The following is a 24,748-nucleotide window of genomic DNA, read 5'->3' as shown; positions in this document are numbered from 1 at the left end:
TCCGAACTACCAAGCCATGTCTTTCCCAGACCGGAATCAAGCATCCAAGGACCGGTTTCTGGCTATCAGCCTTCATTCAGCCTGGATAGCTTGACTCCAGTGGTGTGGAGAGCCTGGGACTCACGTCTGAGCATACCCAGCCCACTCGGGGTGAAAATTGCAAAAAACACAGTTGATGGACAGAATGTAGAACAATGTCATACATTCACCCGAGTACAAGGATCTGGGCCTAAATCCATCGTTTTTTTCACTCCACACCACCCTGGGTTAAACACTGGCTATATGCAAATCAGCTCTGACCCTGTGCCCCATGGGAACAGTCCAGTCCGAACTACCAAGCCATGTCTTTCCCAGACCGGAATCAAGCATCCAAGGACCGGTTTCTGGCTATCACCCTTCATTCAGCCTGGATAGCTTGACTCCAGTGGTGTGGAGAGCCTGGGACTCACGTCTGAGCATACCCAGCCCACTCGGGGTGAAAATTGCAAAAAACACAGTTGATGGACAGAATGTAGAACAATGTTATACATTCACCCCAGTACAAGGATCTGGGCCTAAATCCATCTTTTTTTTCACTCCACACCACCCTGGGTTAGACACTGGCTATATGCAAATCAGCTCTGACCCTGTGCCCCATGGGAACAGTCCAGTCCGAACTACCAAGCCATGTCTTTCCCAGACCGGAATCAAGCATCCAAGGACCGGTTTCTGGCTAACAGCCTTCATTCAGCCTGGATAGCTTGACTCCAGTGGTGTGGAGAGCCTGGGACTCACGTCTGGGCATACCCAGCCCACTCGGGGTGAAAATTGCAAAAAACACAGTTGATGGACAGAATGTAGAACAATGTCATACATTCACCCCAGTACAAGGATCTGGGCCTAAATCAATCGGTTTTTTTTTAACTCCACACCACCCTGGGTTAGACACTGGCTATTTGCAAATCAGCTCTGACCCTGTGCCCCATGGGAACAGTCCAGTCCGAACTACCAAGCCATGTCTTTCACAGACCGGAATCAAGCATCCAAGGACCGGTTTCTGGCTATCAGCCTTCATTCAGCCTGGATAGCTTGACTCCAGTGGTGTGGAGAGCCTGGGACTCACGTCTGAGCATACCCAGCCCACTCGGGGTGAAAATTGCAAAAAACACAGTTGATGGACAGAATGTAGAACAATGTCATACATTCACCCCAGTACAAGGATCTGGGCCTAAATTAATCGTTTTTTTTCACTCCACACCACCCTGGGTTAGACACTGGCTATATGCAAATCAGCTCTGACCCTGTGCCCCATGGGAACAGTCCAGTCCGAACTACCAAGCCATGTCTTTCCCAGACCGGAATCAAGCATCCAAGGACCGGTTTCTGGCTATCAGCCTTCATTCAGCCTGGATAGCTTGACTCCAGTGGTGTGGAGAGCCTGGGACTCACGTCTGAGCATACCCAGCCCACTCGGGGTGAAAATTGCAAAAAACACAGTTGATGGACAGAATGTAGAACAATGTCATACATTCACCCCAGTACAAGGATCTGGGCATAAGTCCATCGTTTTTTTGTCACTCCACACCACCCTGGGTTAGACACTGGCTATATGCAAATCAGCTCTGACCCTGTGCCCCATGGGAACAGTCCAGTCCGAACTACCAAGCCATGTCTTTCCCAGACCGGAATCAAGCATCCAAGGACCGGTTTCTGGCTATCAGCCTTCATTCAGCCTGGATAGCTTGACTCCAGTGGTGTGGAGAGCCTGGGACTCACGTCTGAGCATACCCAGCCCACTCGGGGTGAAAATTGCAAAAAACACAGTTGATGGACAGAATGTAGAACAATGTCATACATTCACCCCAGTACAAGGATCTGGGCCTACATCCATCGTTTTTTTTCCACTCCACACCACCCTGGGTTAGACACTGGCTATATGCAAATCAGCTCTGACCCTGTGCCCCATGGGAACAGTCCAGCCTGAACTACCAAGCCATGTCTTTCCCAGACCGGAATCAAGCATCCAAGGACCGGTTTCTGGCTATCAGCCTTCATTCAGCCTGGATAGCTTGACTCCAGTGGTGTGGAGAGCCTGGGACTCACGTCTGAGCATACCCAGCCCACTCGGGGTGAAAATTGCAAAAAAACACAGTTGATGGACAGAATGTAGAACAATGTCATACATTCACCCCAGTACAAGGATCTGGGCCTAAATCCATCGTTTTTTTGTCACTCCACACCACCCTGGGTTAGACACTGGCTATATGCAAATCAGCTCTGACCCTGTGCCCCATGGGAACAGTCCAGTCCGAACTACCAAGCCATGTCTTTCCCAGACCGGAATCAAGCATCCAAGGACCGGTTTCTGGCTATCAGCCTTCATTCAGCCTGGATAGCTTGACTCCAGTGGTGTGGAGAGCCTGGGACTCACGTCTGTGCATACCCAGCCCACTCGGGGTGAAAATTGCAAAAAACACAGTTGATGGACAGAATGTAGAACAATGTCATACATTCACCCCAGTACAAGGATCTGGGCCTAAATCCATCGTTTTTTTTCACTCCACACCACCCTGGGTTAGACACTGGCTATATGCAAATCAGCTCTGACCCTGTGCCCCATGGGAACAGTCCAGTCCGAACTACCAAGCCATGTGTTTCCCAGACCGGAATCAAGCATCCAAGGACCGGTTTCTGGCTATCAGCCTTCATTCAGCCTGGATAGCTTGACTCCAGTGGTGTGGAGAGCCTGGGACTCACGTCTGAGCATACCCAGCCCACTCGGGGTGAAAATTGCAAAAAACACAGTTGATGGACAGAATGTAGAACAATGTCATACATTCACCCCAGTGCAAGGATCTGGGCCTAAATCCATTGTTTTTTTTCCACTCCACACCACCCTGGGTTAGACACTGGCTATATGCAAATCAGCTCTGACCCTGTGCCCCATGGGAACAGTCCAGTCCGAACTACCAAGCCATGTCTTTCCCAGACCGGAATCAAGCATCCAAGGACCGGTTTCTGGCTATCAGCCTTCATTCAGCCTGGATAGCTTGACTCCAGTGGTGTGGAGAGCCTGGGACTCACGTCTGAGCATACCCAGCCCACTCGGGGTGAAAATTGCAAAAAACACAGTTGATGGACAGAATGTAGAACAATGTCATATATTCACCCGAGTACAAGGATCTGGGCCTAAATCCATCGTTTTTTTTCACTCCACACCACCCTGGGTTAAACACTGGCTATATGCAAATCAGCTCTGACCCTGTGCCCCATGGGAACAGTCCAGTCCGAACTACCAAGCCATGTCTTTCCCAGACCTGAATCAAGCATCCAAGGACCGGTTTCTGGCTATCAGCCTTCATTCAGCCTGGATAGCTTGACTCCAGTGGTGTGGAGAGCCTGGGACTCACGTCTGAGCATACCCAGCCCACTCGGGGTGAAAATTGCAAAAAACACAGTTGATGGACAGAATGTAGAACAATGTCATACATTCACCCGAGTACAAGGATCTGGGCCTAAATCCATCGTTTTTTTTCACTCCACACCACCCTGGGTTAAACACTGGCTATATGCAAATCAGCTCTGACCCTGTGCCCCATGGGAACAGTCTAGTCCGAACTACCAAGCCATGTCTTTCCCAGACCGGAATCAAGCATCCAAGGACCGGTTTCTGGCTATCAGCCATCATTCAGCCTGGATAGCTTGACTCCAGTGGTGTGGAGAGCCTGGGACTCACGTTTGAGCATACCCAGCCCACTCGGGGTGAAAATTGCAAAAAACACAGTTGATGGACAGAATGTAGAACAATGTCATACATTCACCCCAGTACAAGGATCTGGGCCTAAATCCATCGTTTTTTTTCACTCCACACCACCCTGGGTTAGACACTGGCTATTTGCAAATCAGCTCTGACCCTGTGCCCCATGGGAACAGTCCAGTCCGAACTACCAAGCCATGTCTTTCACAGACCGGAATCAAGCATCCAAGGACCGGTTTCTGGCTATCAGCCTTCATTCAGCCTGGATAGCTTGACTCCAGTGGTGTGGAGAGCCTGGGACTCACGTCTGAGCATACCCAGCCCACTCGGGGTGAAAATTGCAAAAAACACAGTTGATGGACAGAATGTAGAACAATGTCATACATTCACCCCAGTACAAGGATCTGGGCCTAAATCCATCGTTTTTTTTTTTTCACTCCACACCACCCTGGGTTAGACACTGGCTATATGCAAATCAGCTCTGACCCTGTGCCCCATGGGAACAGTCCAGTCCGAACTACCAAGCCATGTCTTTCCCAGACCGGAATCAAGCATCCAAGGACCGGTTTCTGGCTATCAGCCTTCATTCAGCCTGGATAGCTTGACTCCAGTGGTGTGGAGAGCCTGGGACTCACACCTGAGCATACCCAGCCCACTCGTGGTGAAAATTGCAAAAAACACAGTTGATGGACAGAATGTAGAACAATGTCATACATTCACCCCAGTACAAGGATCTGGGCCTAAATCCATCGTTTTTTTCACTCCACACCACCCTGGGTTAAACACTGGCTATATGCAAATCAGCTCTGACCCTGTGCCCCATGGGAACAGTCCAGTCCGAACTACCAAGCCATGTCTTTCCCAGACCGGAATCAAGCATCCAAGGACCGGTTTCTGGCTATCACCCTTCATTCAGCCTGGATAGCTTGACTCCAGTGGTGTGGAGAGCCTGGGACTCACGTCTGAGCATACCCAGCCCACTCGGGGTGAAAATTGCAAAAAACACAGTTGATGGACAGAATGTAGAACAATGTTATACATTCACCCCAGTACAAGGATCTGGGCCTAAATCCATCCTTTTTTTCACTCCACACCACCCTGGGTTAGACACTGGCTATATGCAAATCAGCTCTGACCCTGTGCCCCATGGGAACAGTCCAGTCCGAACTACCAAGCCATGTCTTTCCCAGACCGGAATCAAGCATCCAAGGACCGGTTTCTGGCTAACAGCCTTCATTCAGCCTGGATAGCTTGACTCCAGTGGTGTGGAGAGCCTGGGACTCACGTCTGAGCATACCCAGCCCACTCGGGGTGAAAATTGCAAAAAACACAGTTGATGGACAGAATGTAGAACAATGTCATACATTCACCCCAGTACAAGGATCTGGGCCTAAATCAATCGGTTTTTTTTTAACTCCACACCACCCTGGGTTAGACACTGGCTATTTGCAAATCAGCTCTGACCCTGTGCCCCATGGGAACAGTCCAGTCCGAACTACCAAGCCATGTCTTTCACAGACCGGAATCAAGCATCCAAGGACCGGTTTCTGGCTATCAGCCTTCATTCAGCCTGGATAGCTTGACTCCAGTGGTGTGGAGAGCCTGGGACTCACGTCTGAGCATACCCAGCCCACTCGGGGTGAAAATTGCAAAAAACACAGTTGATGGACAGAATGTAGAACAATGTCATACATTCACCCCAGTACAAGGATCTGGGCCTAAATTAATCGTTTTTTTTCACTCCACACCACCCTGGGTTAGACACTGGCTATATGCAAATCAGCTCTGACCCTGTGCCCCATGGGAACAGTCCAGTCCGAACTACCAAGCCATGTCTTTCCCAGACCGGAATCAAGCATCCAAGGACCGGTTTCTGGCTATCAGCCTTCATTCAGCCTGGATAGCTTGACTCCAGTGGTGTGGAGAGCCTGGGACTCACGTCTGAGCATACCCAGCCCACTCGGGGTGAAAATTGCAAAAAACACAGTTGATGGACAGAATGTAGAACAATGTCATACATTCACCCCAGTACAAGGATCTGGGCCTAAGTCCATCGTTTTTTTGTCACTCCACACCACCCTGGGTTAGACACTGGCTATATGCAAATCAGCTCTGACCCTGTGCCCCATGGGAACAGTCCAGTCCGAACTACCAAGCCATGTCTTTCCCAGACCGGAATCAAGCATCCAAGGACCGGTTTCTGGCTATCAGCCTTCATTCAGCCTGGATAGCTTGACTCCAGTGGTGTGGAGAGCCTGGGACTCACGTCTGAGCATACCCAGCCCACTCGGGGTGAAAATTGCAAAAAACACAGTTGATGGACAGAATGTAGAACAATATCATACATTCACCCCAGTACAAGGATCTGGGCCTAAATCCATCGTTTTTTTTCACTCCACACCACCCTGGGTTAGACACTGGCTATATGCAAATCAGCTCTGACCCTGTGCCCCATGGGAACAGTCCAGTCCGAACTACCAAGCCATGTCTTTCCCAGACCGGAATCAAGCATCCAAGGACCGGTTTCTGGCTATCAGCCTTCATTCAGCCTGGATAGCTTGACTCCAGTGGTGTGGAGAGCCTGGGACTCACGTCTGAGCATACCCAGCCCACTCGGGGTGAAAATTGCAAAAAACACAGTTGATGGACAGAATGTAGAACAATGTCATACATTCACCCCAGTACAAGGATCTGGGCCTAAATCCATCGTTTTTTTTCCACTCCACACCACCCTCGGTTAGACACTGGCTATATGCAAATCAGCTCTGACCCTGTGCCCCATGGGAACAGTCCAGTCCGAACTACCAAGCCATGTCTTTCCCAGACCGGAATCAAGCATCCAAGGACCGGTTTCTGGCTATCAGCCTTCATTCAGCCTGGATAGCTTGACTCCAGTGGTGTGGAGAGCCTGGGACTCACGTCTGAGCATACCCAGCCCACTCGGGGTGAAAATTGCAAAAAACACAGTTGATGGACAGAATGTAGAACAATGTCATACATTCACCCGAGTACAAGGATCTGGGCCTAAATCTATCATTTTTTTTCACTCCACACCACCCTGGGTTAAACACTGGCTATATGCAAATCAGCTCTGACCCTGTGCCCCATGGGAACAGTCCAGTCCGAACTACCAAGCCATGTCTTTCCCAGACCGGAATCAAGCATCCAAGGACCGGTTTCTGGCTATCAGCCTTCATTCAGCCTGGATAGCTTGACTCCAGTGGTGTGGAGAGCCTGGGACTCACGTCTGAGCATACCCAGCCCACTCGGGGTGAAAATTGCAAAAAACACAGTTGATGGACAGAATGTAGAACAATGTCATACATTCACCCCAGTACAAGGATCTGGGCCTAAATCCATCGTTTTTTTTCACTCCACACCACCCTGGGTTAGACACTGGCTATTTGCAAATCAGCTCTGACCCTGTGCCCCATGGGAACGTTCCAGTCCGAACTACCAAGCCATGTCTTTCGCAGACCGGAATCAAGCATCCAAGGACCGGTTTCTGGCTATCAGCCTTCATTCAGCCTGGATAGCTTGACTCCAGTGGTGTGGAGAGCCTGGGACTCACGTCTGAGCATACCCAGCCCACTCGGGGTGAAAATTGCAAAAAACACAGTTGATGGACAGAATGTAGAACAATGTCATACATTCACCCCAGTACAAGGATCTGGGCCTAAATTAATCGTTTTTTTTCACTCCACACCACCCTGGGTTAGACACTGGCTATATGCAAATCAGCTCTGACCCTGTGCCCCATGGGAACAGTCCAGTCCGATCTACCAAGCCATGTCTTTCCCAGACCGGAATCAAGCATCCAAGGACCGGTTTCTGGCTATCAGCCTTCATTCAGCCTGGATAGCTTGACTCCAGTGGTGTGGAGAGCCTGGGACTCACGTCTGAGCATACCCAGCCCACTTGGGGTGAAAATTGCAAAAAACACAGTTGATGGACAGAATGTAGAACAATGTCATACATTCACCCCAGTACAAGGATCTGGGCCTAAATCCATCGTTTTTTTGTCACTCCACACCACCCTGGGTTAGACACTGGCTATATGCAAATCAGCTCTGACCCTGTGCCCCATGGGAACAGTCCAGTCCGAACTACCAAGCCATGTCTTTCCCAGACCGGAATCAAGCATCCAAGGACCGGTTTCTGGCTATCAGCCTTCATTCAGCCTGGATAGCTTGACTCCAGTGGTGTGGAGAGCCTGGGACTCACGTCTGAGCATACCCAGCCCACTCGGGGTGAAAATTGCAAAAAACACAGTTGATGGACAGAATGTAGAACAATGTCCTACATTCACCCCAGTACAAGGATCTGGGCCTAAATCCATCGTTTTTTTTCACTCCACACCACCCTGGGTTAGACACTGGCTATATGCAAATCAGCTCTGACCCTGTGCCCCATGGGAACAGTCCAGTCCGAACTACCAAGCCATGTCTTTCCCAGACCGGAATCAAGCATCCAAGGACCGGTTTCTGGCTATCAGCCTTCATTCAGCCTGGATAGCTTGACTCCAGTGGTGTGGAGAGCCTGGGACTCACGTCTGAGCATACCCAGCCCACTCGGGGTGAAAATTGCAAAAAACACAGTTGATGGACAGAATGTAGAACAATGTCATACATTCACCCCAGTACAAGGATCTGGGCCTAAATCCATCGTTTTTTTTCCACTCCACACCACCCTGGGTTAGACACTGGCTATATGCAAATCAGCTCTGACCCTGTGCCCCATGGGAACAGTCCAGTCCGAACTACCAAGCCATGTCTTTCCCAGACCGGAATCAAGCATCCAAGGACCGGTTTCTGGCTATCAGCCTTCATTCAGCCTGGATAGCTTGACTCCAGTGGTGTGGAGAGCCTGGGACTCACGTCTGAGCATACCCAGCCCACTTGGGGTGAAAATTGCAAAAAACACAGTTGATGGACAGAATGTAGAACAATGTCATACATTCACCCCAGTACAAGGATCTGGGCCTAAATCCATCGTTTTTTTTCACTCCACACCACCCTCGGTTAGACACTGGCTATATGCAAATCAGCTCTGACCCTGTGCCCCATGGGAACAGTCCAGTCCGAACTACCAAGCCATGTCTTTCCCAGACCGGAATCAAGCATCCAAGGACCGGTTTCTGGCTATCAGCCTTCATTCAGCCTGGATAGCTTGACTCCAGTGGTGTGGAGAGCCTGGGACTCACGTCTGAGCATACCCAGCCCACTCGGGGTGAAAATTGCAAAAAACACAGTTGATGGACAGAATGTAGAACAATGTCATACATTCACCCGAGTACAAGGATCTGGGCCTAAATCCATCGTTTTTTTTCACTCCACACCACACTGGGTTAAACACTGGCTATATGCAAATCAGCTCTGACCCTGTGCCCCATGGGAACAGTCCAGTCCGAACTACCAAGCCATGTCTTTCCCAGACCGGAATCAAGCATCCAAGGACCGGTTTCTGGCTATCAGCCTTCATTCAGCCTGGATAGCTTGACTCCAGTGGTGTGGAGAGCCTGGGACTCACGTCTGAGCATACCCAGCCCACTCGGGGTGAAAATTGCAAAAAACACAGTTGATGGACAGAATGTAGAACAATGTCATACATTCACCCCAGTACAAGGATCTGGGCCTAAATCCATCATTTTTTTTCACTCCACACCACCCTGGGTTAGACACTGGCTATATGCAAATCAGCTCTGACCCTGTGCCCTATGGGAACAGTCCAGTCCGAACTACCAAGCCATGTCTTTCCCAGACCGGAATCAAGCATCCAAGGACCAGTTTCTGGCTATCAGCCTTCATTCAGCCTGGATAGCTTGACTCCAGTGGTGTGGAGAGCCTGGGACTCACGTCTGAGCATACCCAGCCCACTCAGGGTGAAAATTGCAAAAAACACAATTGATGGACAGAATGTAGAACAATATCATACATTCACCCCAGTACAAGGATCTGGGCCTAAATCCATCGGTTTTTTTCACTCCACACCACCCTGGGTTAGACACTGGCTATTTGCAAATCAGCTCTGACCCTGTGCCCCATGGGAACGGTCCAGTCCGAACTACCAAGCCATGTCTTTCACAGACCGGAATCAAGCATCCAAGGACCGGTTTCTGGCTATCAGCCTTCATTCAGCCTGGATAGCTTGACTCCAGTGGTGTGGAGAGCCTGGGACTCACGTCTGAGCATACCCAGCCCACTCGGGGTGAAAATTGCAAAAAACACAGTTGATGGACAGAATGTAGAACAATGTCATACATTCACCCCAGTACAAGGATCTGGGCCTAAATTAATCGTTTTTTTTCACTCCACACCACCCTGGGTTAGACACTGGCTATATGCAAATCAGCTCTGACCCTGTGCCCCATGGGAACAGTCCAGTCCGATCTACCAAGCCATGTCTTTCCCAGACCGGAATCAAGCATCCAAGGACCGGTTTCTGGCTATCAGCCTTCATTCAGCCTGGATAGCTTGACTCCAGTGGTGTGGAGAGCCTGGGACTCACGTCTGAGCATACCCAGCCCACTTGGGGTGAAAATTGCAAAAAACACAGTTGATGGACAGAATGTAGAACAATGTCATACATTCACCCCAGTACAAGGATCTGGGCCTAAATCCATCGTTTTTTTGTCACTCCACACCACCCTGGGTTAGACACTGGCTATATGCAAATCAGCTCTGACCCTGTGCCCCATGGGAACAGTCCAGTCCGAACTACCAAGCCATGTCTTTCCCAGACCGGAATCAAGCATCCAAGGACCGGTTTCTGGCTATCAGCCTTCATTCAGCCTGGATAGCTTGACTCCAGTGGTGTGGAGAGCCTGGGACTCACGTCTGAGCATACCCAGCCCACTCGGGGTGAAAATTGCAAAAAACACAGTTGATGGACAGAATGTAGAACAATGTCCTACATTCACCCCAGTACAAGGATCTGGGCCTAAATCCATCGTTTTTTTTCACTCCACACCACCCTGGGTTAGACACTGGCTATATGCAAATCAGCTCTGACCCTGTGCCCCATGGGAACAGTCCAGTCCGAACTACCAAGCCATGTCTTTCCCAGACCGGAATCAAGCATCCAAGGACCGGTTTCTGGCTATCAGCCTTCATTCAGCCTGGATAGCTTGACTCCAGTGGTGTGGAGAGCCTGGGACTCACGTCTGAGCATACCCAGCCCACTCGGGGTGAAAATTGCAAAAAACACAGTTGATGGACAGAATGTAGAACAATGTCATACATTCACCCCAGTACAAGGATCTGGGCCTAAATCCATCGTTTTTTTTCCACTCCACACCACCCTGGGTTAGACACTGGCTATATGCAAATCAGCTCTGACCCTGTGCCCCATGGGAACAGTCCAGTCCGAACTACCAAGCCATGTCTTTCCCAGACCGGAATCAAGCATCCAAGGACCGGTTTCTGGCTATCAGCCTTCATTCAGCCTGGATAGCTTGACTCCAGTGGTGTGGAGAGCCTGGGACTCACGTCTGAGCATACCCAGCCCACTTGGGGTGAAAATTGCAAAAAACACAGTTGATGGACAGAATGTAGAACAATGTCATACATTCACCCCAGTACAAGGATCTGGGCCTAAATCCATCGTTTTTTTTCACTCCACACCACCCTCGGTTAGACACTGGCTATATGCAAATCAGCTCTGACCCTGTGCCCCATGGGAACAGTCCAGTCCGAACTACCAAGCCATGTCTTTCCCAGACCGGAATCAAGCATCCAAGGACCGGTTTCTGGCTATCAGCCTTCATTCAGCCTGGATAGCTTGACTCCAGTGGTGTGGAGAGCCTGGGACTCACGTCTGAGCATACCCAGCCCACTCGGGGTGAAAATTGCAAAAAACACAGTTGATGGACAGAATGTAGAACAATGTCATACATTCACCCGAGTACAAGGATCTGGGCCTAAATCCATCGTTTTTTTTCACTCCACACCACACTGGGTTAAACACTGGCTATATGCAAATCAGCTCTGACCCTGTGCCCCATGGGAACAGTCCAGTCCGAACTACCAAGCCATGTCTTTCCCAGACCGGAATCAAGCATCCAAGGACCGGTTTCTGGCTATCAGCCTTCATTCAGCCTGGATAGCTTGACTCCAGTGGTGTGGAGAGCCTGGGACTCACGTCTGAGCATACCCAGCCCACTCGGGGTGAAAATTGCAAAAAACACAGTTGATGGACAGAATGTAGAACAATGTCATACATTCACCCCAGTACAAGGATCTGGGCCTAAATCCATCATTTTTTTTCACTCCACACCACCCTGGGTTAGACACTGGCTATATGCAAATCAGCTCTGACCCTGTGCCCTATGGGAACAGTCCAGTCCGAACTACCAAGCCATGTCTTTCCCAGACCGGAATCAAGCATCCAAGGACCAGTTTCTGGCTATCAGCCTTCATTCAGCCTGGATAGCTTGACTCCAGTGGTGTGGAGAGCCTGGGACTCACGTCTGAGCATACCCAGCCCACTCAGGGTGAAAATTGCAAAAAACACAATTGATGGACAGAATGTAGAACAATATCATACATTCACCCCAGTACAAGGATCTGGGCCTAAATCCATCGTTTTTTTTCACTCCACACCACCCTGGGTTAGACACTGGCTATTTGCAAATCAGCTCTGACCCTGTGCCCCATGGGAACGGTCCAGTCCGAACTACCAAGCCATGTCTTTCACAGACCGGAATCAAGCATCCAAGGACCGGTTTCTGGCTATCAGCCTTCATTCAGCCTGGATAGCTTGACTCCAGTGGTGTGGAGAGCCTGGGACTCACGTCTGAGCATACCCAGCCCACTCGGGGTGAAAATTGCAAAAAACACAGTTGATGGACAGAATGTAGAACAATGTCATACATTCACCCCAGTACAAGGATCTGGGCCTAAATCCATCGTTTTTTTTCACTCCACACCACCCTGGGTTAGACACTGGCTATATGCAAATCAGCTCTGACCCTGTGCCCCATGGGAACAGTCCAGTCCGATCTACCAAGCCATGTCTTTCCCAGACCGGAATCAAGCATCCAAGGACCGGTTTCTGGCTATCAGCCTTCATTCAGCCTGGATAGCTTGACTCCAGTGGTGTGGAGAGCCTGGGACTCACGTCTGAGCATACCCAGCCCACTCGGGGTGAAAATTGCAAAAAACACAGTTGATGGACAGAATGTAGAACAATGTCATACATTCACCCCAGTACAAGGATCTGGGCCTAAATCCATCGTTTTTTTGTCACTCCACACCACCCTGGGTTAGACACTGGCTATATGCAAATCAGCTCTGACCCTGTGCCCCATGGGAACAGTCCAGTCCGAACTACCAAGCCATGTCTTTCCCAGACCGGAATCAAGCATCCAAGGACCGGTTTCTGGCTATCAGCCTTCATTCAGCCTGGATAGCTTGACTCCAGTGGTGTGGAGAGCCTGGGACTCACGTCTGAGCATACCCAGCCCACTCGGGGTGAAAATTGCAAAAAACACAGTTGATGGACAGAATGTAGAACAATGTCATACATTCACCCCAGTACAAGGATCTGGGCCTAAATCCATCGTTTTTTTTCACTCCACACCACCCTGGGTTAGACACTGGCTGTATGCAAATCAGCTCTGACCCTGTGCCCCATGGGAACAGTCCAGTCCGAACTACCAAGCCATGTCTTTCCCAGACCGGAATCAAGCATCCAAGGACCGGTTTCTGGCTATCAGCCTTCATTCAGCCTGGATAGCTTGACTCCAGTGGTGTGGAGAGCCTGGGACTCACGTCTGAGCATACCCAGCCCACTCGGGTGAAAATTGCAAAAAACACAGTTGATGGACAGAATGTAGAACAATGTCATACATTCACCCCAGTACAAGGATCTTGGCCTAAATCCATCGTTTTTTTTCCACTCCACACCACCCTGGGTTAGACACTGGCTATATGCAAATCAGCTCTGACCCTGTGCCCCATGGGAACAGTCCAGTCCGAACTACCAAGCCATGTCTTTCCCAGACCGGAATCAAGCATCCAAGGACCGGTTTCTGGCTATCAGCCTTCATTCAGCCTGGATAGCTTGACTCCAGTGGTGTGGAGAGCCTGGGACTCACGTCTGAGCATACCCAGCCCACTCGGGGTGAAAATTGCAAAAAACACAGTTAATGGACAGAATGTAGAACAATGTTATACATTCACCCCAGTACAAGGATCTGGGCCTAAATCCATCTTTTTTTTCACTCCACACCACCCTGGGTTAGACACTGGCTATATGCAAATCAGCTCTGACCCTGTGCCCCATGGGAACAGTCCAGTCCGAACTACCAAGCCATGTCTTTCCCAGACCGGAATCAAGCATCCAAGGACCGGTTTCTGGCTAACAGCCTTCATTCAGCCTGGATAGCTTGACTCCAGTGGTGTGGAGAGCCTGGGACTCTCACGTCTGAGCATACCCAGCCCACTCGGGGTGAAAATTGCAAAAAACACAGTTGATGGACAGAATGTAGAACAATGTCATACATTCACCCCAGTACAAGGATCTGGGCCTAAATCAATCGTTTTTTTTTTAACTCCACACCACCCTGGGTTAGACACTGGCTATTTGCAAATCAGCTCTGACCCTGTGCCCCATGGGAACAGTCCAGTCCGAACTACCAAGCTATGTCTTTCACAGACCGGAATCAAGCATCCAAGGACCGGTTTCTGGCTATCAGCCTTCATTCAGCCTGGATAGCTTGACTCCAGTGGTGTGGAGAGCCTGGGACTCACGTCTGAGCATACCCAGCCCACTCGGGGTGAAAATTGCAAAAAACACAGTTGATGGACAGAATGTAGAACAATGTCATACATTCACCCCAGTACAAGGATCTGGGCTTAAATTAATCGTTTTTTTTCACTCCACACCACCCTGGGTTAGACACTGGCTATATGCAAATCAGCTCTGACCCTGTGCCCCATGGGAACAGTCCAGTCCGAACTACCAAGCCATGTCTTTCCCAGACCGGAATCAAGCATCCAAGGACCGGTTTCTGGCTATCAGCCTTCATTCAGCCTGGATAGCTTGACTCCAGTGGTGTGGAGAGCCTGGGACTCACGTCTGAGCATACCCAGCCCACTCGGGGTGAAAATTGCAAAAAACACAGTTGATGGACAGAATGTAGAACAATGTCATACATTCACCCCAGTACAAGGATCTGGGCCTAAGTCCATCGTTTTTTTGTCACTCCACACCACCCTGGGTTAGACACTGGCTATATGCAAATCAGCTCTGACCCTGTGCCCCATGGGAACAGTCCAGTCCGAACTACCAAGCCATGTCTTTCCCAGACCGGAATCAAGCATCCAAGGACCGGTTTCTGGCTATCAGCCTTCATTCAGCCTGGATAGCTTGACTCCAGTGGTGTGGAGAGCCTGGGACTCACGTCTGAGCATACCCAGCCCACTCGGGTGAAAATTGCAAAAAACACAGTTGATGGACAGAATGTAGAACAATGTCATACATTCACCCCAGTACAAGGATCTGGGCCTAAATCCATCGTTTTTTTTCACTCCACACCACCCTGGGTTAGACACTGGCTATATGCAAATCAGCTCTGACCCTGTGCCCCATGGGAACAGTCCAGTCCGAACTACCAAGCCATGTCTTTCCCAGACCGGAATCAAGCATCCAAGGACCGGTTTCTGGCTATCAGCCTTCATTCAGCCTGGATAGCTTGACTCCAGTGGTGTGGAGAGCCTGGGACTCACGTCTGAGCATACCCAGCCCACTCGGGGTGAAAATTGCAAAAAACACAGTTGATGGACAGAATGTAGAACAATGTCATACATTCACCCCAGTACAAGGATCTGGGCCTAAATCCATCGTTTTTTTTCCACTCCACACCACCCTGGGTTAGACACTGGCTATATGCAAATCAGCTCTGACCCTGTGCCCCATGGGAACAGTCCAGTCCGAACTACCAAGCCATGTCTTTCCCAGACCGGAATCAAGCATCCAAGGACCGGTTTCTGGCTATCAGCCTTCATTCAGCCTGGATAGCTTGACTCCAGTGGTGTGGAGAGCCTGGGACTCACGTCTGAGCATACCCAGCCCACTCGGGGTGAAAATTGCAAAAAACACAGTTGATGGACAGAATGTAGAACAATGTCATACATTCACCCGAGTACAAGGATCTGGGCCTAAATCCATCGTTTTTTTTCACTCCACACCACACTGGGTTAAACACTGGCTATATGCAAATCAGCTCTGACCCTGTGCCCCATGGGAACAGTCCAGTCCGAACTACCAAGCCATGTCTTTCCCAGACCGGAATCAAGCATCCAAGGACCGGTTTCTGGCTATCAGCCTTCATTCAGCCTGGATAGCTTGACTCCAGTGGTGTGGAGAGCCTGGGACTCACGTCTGAGCATACCCAGCCCACTCGGGGTGAAAATTGCAAAAAACACAGTTGATGGACAGAATGTAGAACAATGTCATACATTCACCCCAGTACAAGGATCTGGGCCTAAATCCATCATTTTTTTTCACTCCACACCACCCTGGGTTAGACACTGGCTATATGCAAATCAGCTCTGACCCTGTGCCCTATGGGAACAGTCCAGTCCGAACTACCAAGCCATGTCTTTCCCAGACCGGAATCAAGCATCCAAGGACCAGTTTCTGGCTATCAGCCTTCATTCAGCCTGGATAGCTTGACTCCAGTGGTGTGGAGAGCCTGGGACTCACGTCTGAGCATACCCAGCCCACTCAGGGTGAAAATTGCAAAAAACACAATTGATGGACAGAATGTAGAACAATATCATACATTCACCCCAGTACAAGGATCTGGGCCTAAATCCATCGTTTTTTTTCACTCCACACCACCCTGGGTTAGACACTGGCTATTTGCAAATCAGCTCTGACCCTGTGCCCCATGGGAACGGTCCAGTCCGAACTACCAAGCCATGTCTTTCACAGACCGGAATCAAGCATCCAAGGACCGGTTTCTGGCTATCAGCCTTCATTCAGCCTGGATAGCTTGACTCCAGTGGTGTGGAGAGCCTGGGACTCACGTCTGAGCATACCCAGCCCACTCGGGGTGAAAATTGCAAAAAACACAGTTGATGGACAGAATGTAGAACAATGTCATACATTCACCCCAGTACAAGGATCTGGGCCTAAATCCATCGTTTTTTTTCACTCCACACCACCCTGGGTTAGACACTGGCTATATGCAAATCAGCTCTGACCCTGTGCCCCATGGGAACAGTCCAGTCCGATCTACCAAGCCATGTCTTTCCCAGACCGGAATCAAGCATCCAAGGACCGGTTTCTGGCTATCAGCCTTCATTCAGCCTGGATAGCTTGACTCCAGTGGTGTGGAGAGCCTGGGACTCACGTCTGAGCATACCCAGCCCACTCGGGGTGAAAATTGCAAAAAACACAGTTGATGGACAGAATGTAGAACAATGTCATACATTCACCCCAGTACAAGGATCTGGGCCTAAATCCATCGTTTTTTTGTCACTCCACACCACCCTGGGTTAGACACTGGCTATATGCAAATCAGCTCTGACCCTGTGCCCCATGGGAACAGTCCAGTCCGAACTACCAAGCCATGTCTTTCCCAGACCGGAATCAAGCATCCAAGGACCGGTTTCTGGCTATCAGCCTTCATTCAGCCTGGATAGCTTGACTCCAGTGGTGTGGAGAGCCTGGGACTCACGTCTGAGCATACCCAGCCCACTCGGGGTGAAAATTGCAAAAAACACAGTTGATGGACAGAATGTAGAACAATGTCATACATTCACCCCAGTACAAGGATCTGGGCCTAAATCCATCGTTTTTTTTCACTCCACACCACCCTGGGTTAGACACTGGCTGTATGCAAATCAGCTCTGACCCTGTGCCCCATGGGAACAGTCCAGTCCGAACTACCAAGCCATGTCTTTCCCAGACCGGAATCAAGCATCCAAGGACCGGTTTCTGGCTATCAGCCTTCATTCAGCCTGGATAGCTTGACTCCAGTGGTGTGGAGAGCCTGGGACTCACGTCTGAGCATACCCAGCCCACTCGGGTGAAAATTGCAAAAAACACAGTTGATGGACAGAATGTAGAACAATGTCATACATTCACCCCAGTACAAGGATCTTGGCCTAAATCCATCGTTTTTTTTCCACTCCACACCACCCTGGGTTAGACACTGGCTATATGCAAATCAGCTCTGACCCTGTGCCCCATGGGAACAGTCCAGTCCGAACTACCAAGCCATGTCTTTCCCAGACCGGAATCAAGCATCCAAGGACCGGTTTCTGGCTATCAGCCTTCATTCAGCCTGGATAGCTTGACTCCAGTGGTGTGGAGAGCCTGGGACTCACGTCTGAGCATACCCAGCCCACTCGGGGTGAAAATTGCAAAAAACACAGTTAATGGACAGAATGTAGAACAATGTTATACATTCACCCCAGTACAAGGATCTGGGCCTAAATCCATCTTTTTTTTCACTCCACACCACCCTGGGTTAGACACTGGCTATATGCAAATCAGCTCTGACCCTGTGCCCCATGGGAACAGTCCAGTCCGAACTACCAAGCCATGTCTTTCCCAGACCGGAATCAAGCATCCAAGGACCGGTTTCTGGCTAACAGCCTTCATTCAGCCTGGATAGCTTGACTCCAGTGGTGTGGAGAGCCTGGGACTCTCACGTCTGAGCATACCCAGCCCACTCGGGGTGAAAATTGCAAAAAACACAGTTGATGGACAGAATGTAGAACAATGTCATACATTCACCCCAGTACAAGGATCTGGGCCTAAATCAATCGTTTTTTTTTTAACTCCACACCACCCTGGGTTAGACACTGGCTATTTGCAAATCAGCTCTGACCCTGTGCCCCATGGGAACAGTCCAGTCCGAACTACCAAGCTATGTCTTTCACAGACCGGAATCAAGCATCCAAGGACCGGTTTCTGGCTATCAGCCTTCATTCAGCCTGGATAGCTTGACTCCAGTGGTGTGGAGAGCCTGGGACTCACGTCTGAGCATACCCAGCCCACTCGGGGTGAAAATTGCAAAAAACACAGTTGATGGACAGAATGTAGAACAATGTCATACATTCACCCCAGTACAAGGATCTGGGCTTAAATTAATCGTTTTTTTTCACTCCACACCACCCTGGGTTAGACACTGGCTATATGCAAATCAGCTCTGACCCTGTGCCCCATGGGAACAGTCCAGTCCGAACTACCAAGCCATGTCTTTCCCAGACCGGAATCAAGCATCCAAGGACCGGTTTCTGGCTATCAGCCTTCATTCAGCCTGGATAGCTTGACTCCAGTGGTGTGGAGAGCCTGGGACTCACGTCTGAGCATACCCAGCCCACTCGGGGTGAAAATTGCAAAAAACACAGTTGATGGACAGAATGTAGAACAATGTCATACATTCACCCCAGTACAAGGATCTGGGCCTAAGTCCATCGTTTTTTTGTCACTCCACACCACCCTGGGTTAGACACTGGCTATATGCAAATCAGCTCTGACCCTGTGCCCCATGGGAACAGTCCAGTCCGAACTACCAAGCCATGTCTTTCCCAGACCGGAATCAAGCATCCAAGGACCGGTTTCTGGCTATCAGCCTTCATTCAGCCTGGATAGCTTGACTCCAGTGGTGTGGAGAGCCTGGGACTCACGTCTGAGCATACCCAGCCCACTCGGGTGAAAATTGCAAAAAACACAGTTGATGGACAGAATGTAGAACAATGTCATACATTCACCCCAGTACAAGGATCTGGGCCTAAATCCATCGTTTTTTTTCACTCCACACCACCCTGGGTTAGACACTGGCTATATGCAAATCAGCTCTGACCCTGTGCCCCATGGGAACAGTCCAGTCCGAACTACCAAGCCATGTCTTTCCCAGACCGGAATCAAGCATCCAAGGACCGGTTTCTGGCTATCAGCCTTCATTCAGCCTGGATAGCTTGACTCCAGTGGTGTGGAGAGCCTGGGACTCACGTCTGAGCATACCCAGCCCACTCGGGGTGAAAATTGCAAAAAACACAGTTGATGGACAGAATGTAGAACAATGTCATACATTCACCCCAGTACAAGGATCTGGGCCTAAATCCATCGTTTTTTTTCCACTCCACACCACCCTGGGTTAGACACTGGCTATATGCAAATCAGCTCTGACCCTGTGCCCCATGGGAACAGTCCAGTCCGAACTACCAAGCCATGTCTTTCCCAGACCGGAATCAAGCATCCAAGGACCGGTTTCTGGCTATCAGCCTTCATTCAGCCTGGATAGCTTGACTCCAGTGGTGTGGAGAGCCTGGGACTCACGTCTGAGCATACCCAGCCCACTTGGGGTGAAAATTGCAAAAAACACAGTTGATGGACAGAATGTAGAACAATGTCATACATTCACCCCAGTACAAGGATCTGGGCCTAAATCCATCGTTTTTTTTCACTCCACACCACCCTCGGTTAGACACTGGCTATATGCAAATCAGCTCTGACCCTGTGCCCCATGGGAACAGTCCAGTCCGAACTACCAAGCCATGTCTTTCCCAGACCGGAATCAAGCATCCAAGGACCGGTTTCTGGCTATCAGCCTTCATTCAGCCTGGATAGCTTGACTCCAGTGGTGTGGAGAGCCTGGGACTCACGTCTGAGCATACCCAGCCCACTCGGGGTGAAAATTGCAAAAAACACAGTTGATGGACAGAATGTAGAACAATGTCATACATTCACCCCAGTACAAGGATCTGGGCCTAAATCCATCGTTTTTTTCACTCCACACCACCCTGGGTTAAACACTGCCTATATGCAAATCAGCTCTGACCCTGTGCCCCATGGGAACAGTCCAGTCCGAACTACCAAGCCATGTCTTTCCCAGACCGGAATCAAGCATCCAAGGACCGGTTTCTGGCTATCAGCCTTCATTCAGCCTGGATAGCTTGACTCCAGTGGTGTGGAGAGCCTGGGACTCACGTCTGAGCATACCCAGCCCACTCGGGGTGAAAATTGCAAAAAACACAGTTAATGGACAGAATGTAGAACAATGTTATACATTCACCCCAGTACAAGGATCTGGGCCTAAATCCATCTTTTTTTTCACTCCACACCACCCTGGGTTAGACACTGGCTATATGCAAATCAGCTCTGACCCTGTGCCCCATGGGAACAGTCCAGTCCGAACTACCAAGCCATGTCTTTCCCAGACCGGAATCAAGCATCCAAGGACCGGTTTCTGGCTAACAGCCTTCATTCAGCCTGGATAGCTTGACTCCAGTGGTGTGGAGAGCCTGGGACTCTCACGTCTGAGCATACCCAGCCCACTCGGGGTGAAAATTGCAAAAAACACAGTTGATGGACAGAATGTAGAACAATGTCATACATTCACCCCAGTACAAGGATCTGGGCCTAAATCAATCGTTTTTTTTTTAACTCCACACCACCCTGGGTTAGACACTGGCTATTTGCAAATCAGCTCTGACCCTGTGCCCCATGGGAACAGTCCAGTCCGAACTACCAAGCCATGTCTTTCACAGACCGGAATCAAGCATCCAAGGACCGGTTTCTGGCTATCAGCCTTCATTCAGCCTGGATAGCTTGACTCCAGTGGTGTGGAGAGCCTGGGACTCACGTCTGAGCATACCCAGCCCACTCGGGGTGAAAATTGCAAAAAACACAGTTGATGGACAGAATGTAGAACAATGTCATACATTCACCCCAGTACAAGGATCTGGGCCTAAATTAATCGTTTTTTTTCACTCCACACCACCCTGGGTTAGACACTGGCTATATGCAAATCAGCTCTGACCCTGTGCCCCATGGGAACAGTCCAGTCCGAACTACCAAGCCATGTCTTTCCCAGACCGGAATCAAGCATCCAAGGACCGGTTTCTGGCTATCAGCCTTCATTCAGCCTGGATAGCTTGACTCCAGTGGTGTGAAGAGCCTGGGACTCACGTCTGAGCATACCCAGCCCACTCGGGGTGAAAATTGCAAAAAACACAGTTGATGGACAGAATGTAGAACAATGTCATACATTCACCCCAGTACAAGGATCTGGGCCTAAATCCATCGTTTTTTTTCACTCCACACCACCCTGGGTTAGACACTGGCTATATGCAAATCAGCTCTGACCCTGTGCCCCATGGGAACAGTCCAGTCCGATCTACCAAGCCATGTCTTTCCCAGACCGGAATCAAGCATCCAAGGACCGGTTTCTGGCTATCAGCCTTCATTCAGCCTGGATAGCTTGACTCCAGTGGTGTGGAGAGCCTGGGACTCACGTCTGAGCATACCCAGCCCACTCGGGGTGAAAATTGCAAAAAACACAGTTGATGGACAGAATGTAGAACAATGTCATACATTCACCCCAGTACAAGGATCTGGGCCTAAATCCATCGTTTTTTTGTCACTCCACACCACCCTGGGTTAGACACTGGCTATATGCAAATCAGCTCTGACCCTGTGCCCCATGGGAACAGTCCAGTCCGAACTACCAAGCCATGTCTTTCCCAGACCGGAATCAAGCATCCAAGGACCGGTTTCTGGCTATCAGCCTTCATTCAGCCTGGATAGCTTGACTCCAGTAGTGTGGAGAGCCTGGGACTCACGTCTGAGCATACCCAGCCCACTCGGGGTGAAAATTGCAAAAAACACAGTTGATGGACAGAATGTAGAACAATGTCATACATTCACCCCAGTACAAGGATCTGGGCCTAAATCCATCGTTTTTTTTCACTCCACACCACCCTGGGTTAGACACTGGCTGTATGCAAATCAGCTCTGACCCTGTGCCCCATGGGAACAGTCCAGTCCGAACTACCAAGCCATGTCTTTCCCAGACCGGAATCAAGCATCCAAGGACCGGTTTCTGGCTATCAGCCTTCATTCAGCCTGGATAGCTTGACTCCAGTGGTGTGGAGAGCCTGGGACTCACGTCTGAGCATACCTAGCCCACTCGGGGTGAAAATTGCAAAAAACACAGTTGATGGACAGAATGTAGAACAATGTCATACATTCACCCCAGTACAATGATCTTGGCATAAATCCATCGTTTTTTTTCCACTCCACACCACCCTGGGTTAGACACTGGCTATATGCAAATCAGCTCTGACCCTGTGCCCCATGGGAACAGTCCAGTCCGAACTACCAAGACATGTCTTTCCCAGACCGGAATCAAGCATCCAAGGACCGGTTTCTGGCTATCAGCCTTAATTCAGCCTGGATAGCTTGACTCCAGTGGTGTGGAGAGCCTGGGACTCATGTCTGAGCATACCCAGCCCACTCGGGGTGAAAATTGCAAAAAACACAGTTGATGGACAGAATGTACAACAATGTCATACATTCACCCTAGTACAAGGATCTGGGCCTAAATCCATCGTTTTTTTCCCTCCACACCACCCTTGGTTAGACACTGGCTATATGCAAATCAGCTCTGACCCTGTGCCCCATGGGAACAGTCCAGTCCGAACTACCAAGCCATGTCTTTCCCAGACCGGAATCAAGCATCCAAGGACCGGTTTCTGGCTATCAGCCTTCATTCAGCCTGGATAGCTTGACTCCAGTGGTGTGGAGAGCCTGGGACTCACGTCTGAGCATACCCAGCCCACTCGGGTGAAAATTGCAAAAAACACAGTTGATGGACAGAATGTAGAACAATGTCATACATTCACCCCAGTACAAGGATCTGGGCCTAAATCCATCGTTTTTTTTCACTCCACACCACCCTGGGTTAGACACTGGCTATATGCAAATCAGCTCTGACCCTGTGCCCCATGGGAACAGTCCAGTCCGAACTACCAAGCCATGTCTTTCCCAGACCGGAATCAAGCATCCAAGGACCGGTTTCTGGCTATCAGCCTTCATTCAGCCTGGATAGCTTGACTCCAGTGGTGTGGAGAGCCTGGGACTCACGTCTGAGCATACCCAGCCCACTCGGGGTGAAAATTGCAAAAAACACAGTTGATGGACAGAATGTAGAACAATGTCATACATTCACCCCAGTACAAGGATCTGGGCCTAAATCCATCGTTTTTTTTCCACTCCACACCACCCTGGGTTAGACACTGGCTATATGCAAATCAGCTCTGACCCTGTGCCCCATGGGAACAGTCCAGTCCGAACTACCAAGCCATGTCTTTCCCAGACCGGAATCAAGCATCCAAGGACCGGTTTCTGGCTATCAGCCTTCATTCAGCCTGGATAGCTTGACTCCAGTGGTGTGGAGAGCCTGGGACTCACGTCTGAGCATACCCAGCCCACTTGGGGTGAAAATTGCAAAAAACACAGTTGATGGACAGAATGTAGAACAATGTCATACATTCACCCCAGTACAAGGATCTGGGCCTAAATCCATCGTTTTTTTTCCACTCCACACCACCCTGGGTTAGACACTGGCTATTTGCAAATCAGCTCTGACCCTGTGCCCCATGGGAACAGTCCAGTCCGAACTACCAAGCCATGTCTTTCACAGACCGGAATCAAGCATCCAAGGACCGGTTTCTGGCTATCAGCCTTCATTCAGCCTGGATAGCTTGACTCCAGTGGTGTGGAGAGCCTGGGACTCACGTCTGAGCATACCCAGCCCACTCGGGGTGAAAATTGCAAAAAACACAGTTGATGGACAGAATGTAGAACAATGTCATACATTCACCCCAGTACAAGGATCTGGGCCTAAATTAATCGTTTTTTTTCACTCCACACCACCCTGGGTTAGACACTGGCTATATGCAAATCAGCTCTGACCCTGTGCCCCATGGGAACAGTCCAGTCCGAACTACCAAGCCATGTCTTTCCCAGACCGGAATCAAGCATCCAAGGACCGGTTTCTGGCTATCAGCCTTCATTCAGCCTGGATAGCTTGACTCCAGTGGTGTGGAGAGCCTGGGACTCACGTCTGAGCATACCCAGCCCACTCGGGGTGAAAATTGCAAAAAACACAGTTGATGGACAGAATGTAGAACAATGTCATACATTCACCCCAGTACAAGGATCTGGGCCTAAGTCCATCGTTTTTTTGTCACTCCACACCACCCTGGG

The sequence above is a fragment of the Lissotriton helveticus genome, chromosome 4_1 (genome assembly GCF_964261635.1).
Source record: "Lissotriton helveticus chromosome 4_1, aLisHel1.1, whole genome shotgun sequence".
Classification (NCBI taxonomy): domain Eukaryota; kingdom Metazoa; phylum Chordata; class Amphibia; order Caudata; family Salamandridae; genus Lissotriton; species Lissotriton helveticus.
The sequence above is the reverse complement of the archived record's forward strand: the minus strand, read 5'-3'. Positions refer to the sequence as shown.